This window comes from Centruroides sculpturatus, unplaced genomic scaffold (genome assembly GCF_000671375.1).
Source record: "Centruroides sculpturatus isolate CEXI.00-Female unplaced genomic scaffold, Cexi_2.0 scaffold902, whole genome shotgun sequence".
Lineage (NCBI taxonomy): Eukaryota > Metazoa > Arthropoda > Arachnida > Scorpiones > Buthidae > Centruroides > Centruroides sculpturatus.
The window spans coordinates 56,533-65,766 of NW_019385131.1; the positions used below are offsets into that span (position 1 = coordinate 56,533).

The 9,234-nt window shown below is 25.6% G+C and overlaps 1 long non-coding RNA gene across 2 annotated transcripts; it reads right to left on the reverse strand.

The window, feature by feature from the left end:
- Positions 1–4,114: 4,114 nt before the first annotated feature.
- Positions 4,115–6,102, reverse strand: LOC111635214. Of its 2 annotated transcripts, XR_002758348.1 has the most exons (5): positions 5,890–6,102; positions 5,458–5,717; positions 5,062–5,300; positions 4,782–4,967; positions 4,115–4,593 (listed from the first exon to the last, which is right to left on the reverse strand). It is a non-coding gene; the product is annotated as an uncharacterized LOC111635214 (long non-coding RNA). The 2 variants fall into 2 exon arrangements; XR_002758347.1 differs by having other exon boundaries at positions 4,782–5,300.
- Between the last annotated feature and the right edge of the window lie 3,132 nt (positions 6,103–9,234).

Sequence of the window (9,234 nt, forward strand, 5' to 3'; positions counted from 1 at the left end):
AAAATAATTAATAACAGTCAAATGTCAATATTAATTGCAAAACTAATATATAAAAGTATCAACATGAATAATATTAAGTTACAAAAAATACATTGTATCTGATACAATATATAATATAAATACAAAGAATGCGCAATGACATTTAACAACCAAAAACTGAACAATGTGCATGCCAATTTTAAATCAGTTAGGAACAAACCTAATATTTGCAAGTTAGAATTTTAAAAGCACATTTTCTGTCACTCTTAGTCTAATGATAAGATGGGGATAAGTTTGGATGACAGTGTGAAGTTAGCCTTTAACCATTAAAATAAAATACTCACAAATATTTTTATAAATTTATTTTGTTTCATCATAATTTCACAATTTCTACAAAAACTGGACAAATTCATAATTAATCTGGACCATGAATTTAAAACTGTCCTGGTGGCAACACTATAGATATCGCATAATAACAATCTGCAAACAATGCAATTTTAATGTTTGTTGTTCTTATTTTTTGCCTGGACCATGCTTATTTGCTAGTTTTTAATAAATTCAATAATAATGTATTTTAAATCTAAAAATTATATTTATTTTATTCTGAGTGTTAAGTTATAATAATTTAAAATGTTTATTTTAATTGAAAATTTATTAAATAACAGTTTCTGATTAATTTTATGCATATTAACAGATTCAAATACACACTATATTCTCCAAAACTATGAAAACTTTAAAATTGCAGTAATAATTTTAATCTTCTAACTTTTTTGGTTGTTACAAGATACTGATTAGGGATAATAGAATTATGCATGATTTATACTACATTAAAGCCACCAATAGATCACTGAGCACAAGGTTAAGAGAACACAAAGACAATGTCCAGAAGACTAACCCAGCTAATTTCCAACCCTAATTTCATCTCATACAACTGAAACCAGGTCAGAATAATCCATAAAGTGCAGAGTAAATAACACATCAGATATATGGAGGATTTCACATCTACAAATCAATATCCATTGGGTAAGCAATTAATTATATAGACTACAACACACTATTGGTGGAAAGTTTTTTTATATTTAGACTTCCAAATGATGTTTTGTGAAAGTACACCTCTTTGTATCCTCTTTGTACATTCTGTACTTTCACAAAATATCATTTGGAAGTCTAAATATATATATATATATATATTTTTTTTTTTACTTATTCTTGCATGTATTTATCATTTTGTATTTATAAGTTTTATCATTTTTAGTATTCATTTTGTATTTATAAGTTTTGCATTTTGGATTTTTGTATATTTTTCACTTATTTATTACATAAGAGTCTGGCATTTTCTCATTTAAATATTTGTTCTAGAATGTTAATATTTAAACATCTATTCTAGAATTTGTTTAAGTTTCTGTTCTATTTGAATGAAACCAACATTCAAATTATATTTTTCCTGAAGATCAACAAAAATAACTGAAAATGTTAGAAGATTATAATTATTACTGAATTTTTAACATTTTCACAGTGTTGTTTAATACAGGTGCAGTATCCAAAGAAATAAATAATAAATGTAGAAATTGGATGAGGATAACCAAAAAACAATAAAAAAATTTGTTTATATTCTCTTACTTAATGATGAACTACAGTACACATAAAAATATAAACAAGTGTGCTATTCAAGAAAAAATGCTTATGAATTGAAGAAATATTAAGATATTAACTCCAAAAATCATAAAATCCAGTAAAAAAAAATGTTCTTTAATGAGAAGGATTGTTTTCAACCATATTTAATGGCCATCTTCAGGTTCTAGAATGGAACGTAATAAATTAAACAGAAAGCAAATTTTAAAATAATTTAGATATGTTTTTACTAGATTTTACGATTTTTTGGAGTCAATATTTGTAATTATATCCAGTTTTTTGAAATATTAAGAATTACAGCCTTTGGAAGAAAACATAAACAATGAAAAATTGAATAAAAGTTCAAATAATAACTTTCAACACCTTATAATTCTACCAAAAAGTTTTTTATTGCTAACATTTTTTTTATTTCACTTTTAATTCATAATTTGTATTTTAGTTTTACTTTGCTGTTTAAGTGTAGTAATTCAACACTCTTTAAATTTTGTAATATGTCTTTTTAACTTACATTTTTTTTGTTCAATAAGTTTGTATTTTTGAATATGTTTTTTTACTTATTCATTATACTGTATTCATTATATATTCTTTTCATGTATTTATACTACTATATTTGTAGGCATATGATTATAGCTCAAAGAATCACTCAATGATTATCACTCAATATAATCAGAAACATTAGCAGTAAAAAACTTTTTGCTGGAATAGTATTGAAGTTATTCATTTGAGCCTTTGTAGAGTCAAAAAGATTTAATAGAGTTTTTTAATATTTTTAAACTGAGTATTCTATCCTTGGAATGCTAATTAATAGAAATTTTAAGTTGTTAAACATTTCTGAGGGACTCAAGTATTTTGCAACTTTTTATTAATTAGCATTTCAAGGATAGAAACATTTTTGAGAGATTATCTCTCAAAAGTGAAAGAAAATCTGATATTTTTGAGAGATTTGTCTCTCAAAAGTGCTTAAGAACATTTTTCAAATTATAAAATAAGATGATTATTTATAAGTCATTAATAATAAATCCCAATCCTAAAATTATTAGTAACATTAAAATAATTAATTTAAAAGATAAATATAAAAATTAAGTTAATAAACAACATAAAATACTATTAATAAGAAATAAATTTTATATTTTCTCAACACTAAAATTAATATTTTATATTCTGTTATAAAATATTTTTATTGTAGATATATCACTTTGAGTATTTTTTTCTAATTACTGTAAATTGTATGCTTTAATGATTAAAAAATATACTAATTTAAATGATGAACAAAGCACTTTTTATTGATAATGATAAGAATAAACTCAATATTTTGCTTCAGAAGCTGTCATCATTTATTTAATTTCAAAATATTAACACTTTTCATAATGTACAAGCAATTATTGAGGTTGAGGCTGAAGTTTTAAATACGAAAACATGTACATCGGACGTTCAGCACCACTTTCCCATAAGCCTAGAAGTTTGACAATGGTGTTTGGATAGTCAGTGGAATCATGCTCGACATTCCAAACACCATTGTCAAACTTCTAGGCTTATGGGAAAGCGGCGCTGAATGTCCGACGTACACATTTTCACGTTTAAAACTTCAGCTTCAACCTCGCTATTTGTTTAGCTTTTCACAGACAGAAAAAAATGTATTGATTTCTCTATTTAAAAAAAGTAAAAATATGTTCAATTGAAAATCAAAATATTTACTTATAAAATATTAATAAATTCAATGATACTGCAATTAATTAATATAAGAAGTATCTTTACAAATAAATAATATAGTAAAAAAACAGTAACAAATATAGCAAGTTTGAACATTATAAATTTAATAAATTTTTTGAATTCTCAGGCTATGTTAAATTACATACTGAAAACTTTTCATAGTCAGCTTCAAATCTCGTTTATAAATTTATTTCACAGTTACTTCTAATGTAAGAGAACTGAAAATTATAAATAAATAAAAAAAATCATAAATTGTTAAAATATTTTAAATTTTATTATTTTATAATTATTATATCTATATTTATTATATAATGCAATTTTATTAAATTATTTTATATTTTTCAACTAAAATTCAAATAATAAGAGTATAATAAGTTATATATTTTAATACTTTTGTTTTTTATAAAGAAATATACTGAATATAATTAAAACTTACCTGCTATGATTTTTTCTTGTAATTTTTATTAATTGAATGATTTGCATTAAATCATAAAATACATTTAGTCAGTAATATATTATTTAATTCTTAAAATATTTGAATAATCTTTTAAAATATATATTTGTTTAAAATAATCATTTTGAAATAAAAGTTTTAAGTGAAATTCTAATAGTAATTGATAAATTATTTATTAAAATTTATATAAAAAGTATTTTTTTATTAATTTTCAATACTATATTAAATAATATTGTATAAATTATACAGTCATTAAATTATATGTTTGATGAATTTATGAATTTCATACAATATTTATATAATGAGATGAAATACAAAATGATGAATTAATAAAAAATTTAAATTAAATAATTACACTTCCAATAAAATCATCACACATTCACAAATTCACAAAAAGTTATATATTAGTTTTTTTTTACATGACTAATAATCCAAAAATACTAAAATGTCTCTCAGCTGTAATGATAATGTAGCAAATTTTTCTGATATACAAATTTTTAGCAAATCACAAATACTTTCACTAAATTGGTACTTTGGCATTTTCTATTAAATTCTGTTTTATTGATGCATTTTTCTCATATGAATTCTCCAACTGCAACGCCACCTAAAAGTTTCACCACAATGTGCACAACAAAAATTATCAGGGGCGTGCATTCGAAGATGTTGATTTAAAACAGCACGAGACTTGTATGCTTTAGAACATATTGAACAGATGTAATTTCTTCCTGAATGAACAATGAAATGTTGTTTTAAATACTTCCATTTCTGAAAACGTTTACCACAAATCTGACATGCGTAGTGTGATTTCTTATCATAACCTAAAAAATAAGAATAAACTAAAATTTAATATTTCATTAAATAGTGATAAAGTTTATAAATTAATTTTAAATTATAAAACTATAAAATCAGAATTTAAACTTCTTAATCTTTTAATGAATTTGTAAAAATTGCTATATGCTGCAAATAATGCATACTTTGTTAGAATAAAAGCTCAAAAACACATTACCACAATTGGAACAGGGCAAAATCTTGCAGTTCACTGTACAAAGTTGAACATTTTTCTTTGAAAAGAATATGAAGTCTCCAGATGAAAAACTTGTCTATTAGCAGATGATATATGTGTGTTCTTTCTAATATTGTTCTAATTTAAAATCATGTTTTCAATAAAATTCTGTAATTTTTCATGTTACAACTATGAAAAAAAGGAAAATGTCAAAAAAAAAATGTAAGAGATTCTTATCTTAATTTAAATTTGTAGAAATTATTTCTTTAGAACATCTTTTCACATGCATCTTCCAACTCCACCTCCACCGAAAAGTTTTCTTACAATAACAACATTGAAAATTATCAGGAGCATGTGCTTGTAAATGTACATTTAATACAGCTCGAGACTTGTATGCCTTAGAACACAATGGACACACATGTTGCCTGGCAGAATGAACAACATAATGCTGCTTTAAATATTGCAACTTCTTGAAATGCTTACCACAAAGATGACATATATGATATCCTTTCTTAAAATAGCCTGTAAAAAGCCAAAAATATTTTAAAATATTGAATTTTAATATAATCAATTATAATAAAAATACTTTATAATGTAAATAATAGCAATGAACATATAAATCAATATTGCTCAATATACAACATATGAATCTACAAACCAATCATAAAGTTAGACTAACTTAAGAATGCATCTTTTTTATATGCATCTTCCAACTCCATCTCCACCTAAATGTTTTGTCACAATAATCACACTGGAAGCTATCAGGTGCATGAACCTGGAGATGTAAATTTAATACAGCTCGTGATTTATATGCTTTGGAACATAATGGGCATACATGATCTCTGGAAGAATGTACAATGTAATGCTGCTTTAAATTTTGCATTTTTCGAAAGCATTTTCCACAAAAATGACAGGAGTATCGAGTTTCTCGATGGTAACCTAAAAAGTAAATGTGTCATGGTTATTATTTTTTTGAAAGTTATTAAAAATTTTAATTCTATATTACATAAATTTTTAAAAATACATATCAAAATGATTGATACAAAATTACTGTTAATTGTATTATCCCCTAATTATAATAAAATATGTACAATAATTAATACACATTTACATTTTCAGAAACGCTAGATTGGAGCAAATTTTCTTCAACAGAAATTCAAATTCAGTGTAGTCACGTTCAATAGATCCATTTGAAAATATCATCTTAGCAAGAATATATATATATACACATTTTAAATTAGATGTAATAAAATAAAAGTAAGCTTCAAATATCTTCATAAGTTTCAAATTACTGATACATTTCAGGAATCACTGATACATTTAGGCATCTATTAAAAAATAAATATCAAGATTAATAAAATAATTGATTAATATTTAATAATTATAAAATCAATTTTAACATGGATTAGTGCCACCCATAACACTAATTTCATTTTTATATAATTTTTTTCTATTTTTCTTTTTTAAATTACATAAATTATTTACAAATTTAAGAATAAAATATTTGACTAATTCATTTATCATTATTATTCAATGTAATAAACTTATATATGCTTCATTTAATAACCAAATTAAACAATAACAATGAGAAAATCTGACAAAAATTATAATAAAATATAATAAGAACAAGGTACATTTTATATCAAATATTTTTAATTATAATTATATTTCATAAATTAGGCTTTAAATTAATTATAAAAATATTCTAATTTCACTAAATACTATGATACGTGTCTTTCCTAGTCTTTGTATTGACTTGTGAGCACTAAAATTGGCTTTTCTTTATTGCTAGACTTATTACACCACCACAGGATATCAGATTAGCCTTAGAAAATCACTTAATTATTTCAAGAAGAATGCAAGGAGTGTGTAAATGGATAGGAGAGAAGGTGGTGACTATTCTGGAATGTACTTCGAATCATCTTGTCATTTTGTTCATATCACAGTGAATCTGCTTATTATTTTATTGTTTTAACATTAAATTTATGTATTACTTTGCCTCAATTTATTATCCTATTTTATTGGTTTGGCAGTGTCTTTTATTATGTACAATTTTTTGTTTTATTGTGTGTTTAATTTTAATGTTCTAAGCATTGAATCAACAAATTAAATCAAACACCCAGTAATTCTGATTTGTAATCAGTATTTTATCACAGTTGTTTTACCAATTGTCTTAATTCTATGGTACTGTTTGTAAATGTGCTAACATCAATTTTCTTAATTATTTATTGTATAACAAGCTGATGAGGAACTTCAAGTCCGAAATGCATTCTTCTTGAAATAATAAAGTGATTTTCTAAGGCTAATCTGATGTCCTGTGATGGTGTAATAAGTCTAGCAATAAAGAAAGGCCAATTTTAGTGCTCACAAATTCTAATTTCACAAATTCTCGTCAATTCTAATTTCAGTTAAAGTTTTTCTAATAGAAAAGTATTTCTATTAAACATTAAATTCTCAAATTTATTCAGTTAATTTCAAAATGCTTGAAAATAATATAATCACTAAAAATATTTGAAATTCTGTAGATTTTCTTCAAAAGTAATTGGTTCAAAGAAGCTTAAACAAAATATCACTGACTTTAATGACTGTTGTTATTGCAACTAAACAGAAAGCAAGCTCAGTTAATCAAAGCATTTTTAACAATGATTGAAGTTTAAATAATGCTAATGTTTTCAATAGTTAATGTGCTATCATTAAGCATGGACAGTACAGTACATTTTTATGTCAATAAAATATGAGATGTCAGAAAGATTAAGAGCAGATAAAAAATGAATCCGAAGATTATACAGATTATTTGAGGAGAGTATGAAACTACAATAGACCCCCCTATAATATGGTAGATATGTTCCATTTTATATGAATTCCGTGTTTTATGATCACTTAAATACATAAGCCAATCACAGCCCGGCATGTATGCAGTTTAGGGTCTATGGTTGTTTGAAAGGTTTTCTTCCATAAAATTAATTGATTCTAGACTAATTTGACTCAACATTTCCAGAACACGTATAATTTTTTGGAAATAATCCATATAAACTATCCTTTGGAAATAATTCCATATAAACAAAAAATTGTAGGATTACTTACCAAGTACTGTATGCACCGTTCGACGACGCCATTGCTTAAGCTTGTTTTCGTCGCAGAGCGGTGCATCGAACGGCAGGCGCATGTTTCCTGATAAGTTATTTTTCTGCAAAAAATTTGCTAAACTTTGGAAAAATCATTAATATAAATATAATTTTTATGACCATTAAATAATAAATGGTTTTTAGTAGGTCCACTGCTCGTTTAAACTCAATGCAATATCCACTATTGGTCTAGATTCGACCAATCCTGTCGCGACACAAATCAGCAATGACGTTTTACCTTATTATACGACTCTCTTTTAGTGTGTTTATACAAATACAATCGCAATTTTTTTGCCATATTATACGAATCCATATTATATGAACCCGTTTTATGGGGGTCTACTGTATTCTAAAAAAAAATTAGGCATATGCATTTAGAAAAAAATAAAGATATACCTTGTGTCAGAGATGTAAATGGTAAACTATTATGAGATGAGCATGAGGTAAGTGACAGATGACATAATTTGAGAACATTCAAAGCATTTTTGGCAAAGAGCAGTGCACAAATAAATGTAAAAGCAGATAAAGTATGGAACATCATTGAGGATGGTAGATGTATTCTTGCTATTGAGGTTATGAGTGCTTTTGAAAAACTGAAAAATGCCAATCAGCAGGTGTATATGGGAGATGTTAGAGTGTAGTGAGAAGTATAGAGAAGTGTAGAGAAATGGCATGCCACGACATTTGATGATAGGGAAGCTGTGTTTCTGTAAGAAACCGACTTCCAGGGGCAATCAGTTAATTGCACGTCAGTGATGGTCTAGGGTCCATTCATATTCGTTTGTTTGATAAGCCAATAAAAACCATAGACTTCTCTAAATGTATTTTTAATATCACAATTACATTCCGAATCGCTAGCCACGATATAAGGGCTACAATTAAGAATAAAATAATAATAACTTACTTGGCGAAATAAAATGTATGGTGGATGTACAGTACATACCTGGTACAAAATATTCTTCAATTGTATGAATATACTTTTAAAGAAAATTATAATTAAATATAGCTTTGTAAAGAAACGTACATAAAAATAACATAAAATATTCTTTACTTTTTAAATCTTAAAACAATCCACTTAGTTAAACAGCTCCCTACGAGTGGCTAATGGATAGAATCAGAGACGGCACCATGGGGATTTGGCAGTCTGTGTGTATGCACGCACTGCCAAATCCCCAGGGTGCCGATACCGGTCAATTCAAATACCTCTTTTGTCGCATCATTAGTATATCTGAAAGGACGCGACAGGGCTGTTGTAGATTTTAAACGTTTCTCACCATAGCTGTAAAAATCTAAATACTCGTATGTTAAACATAATAGTCATTTGTTTTCTA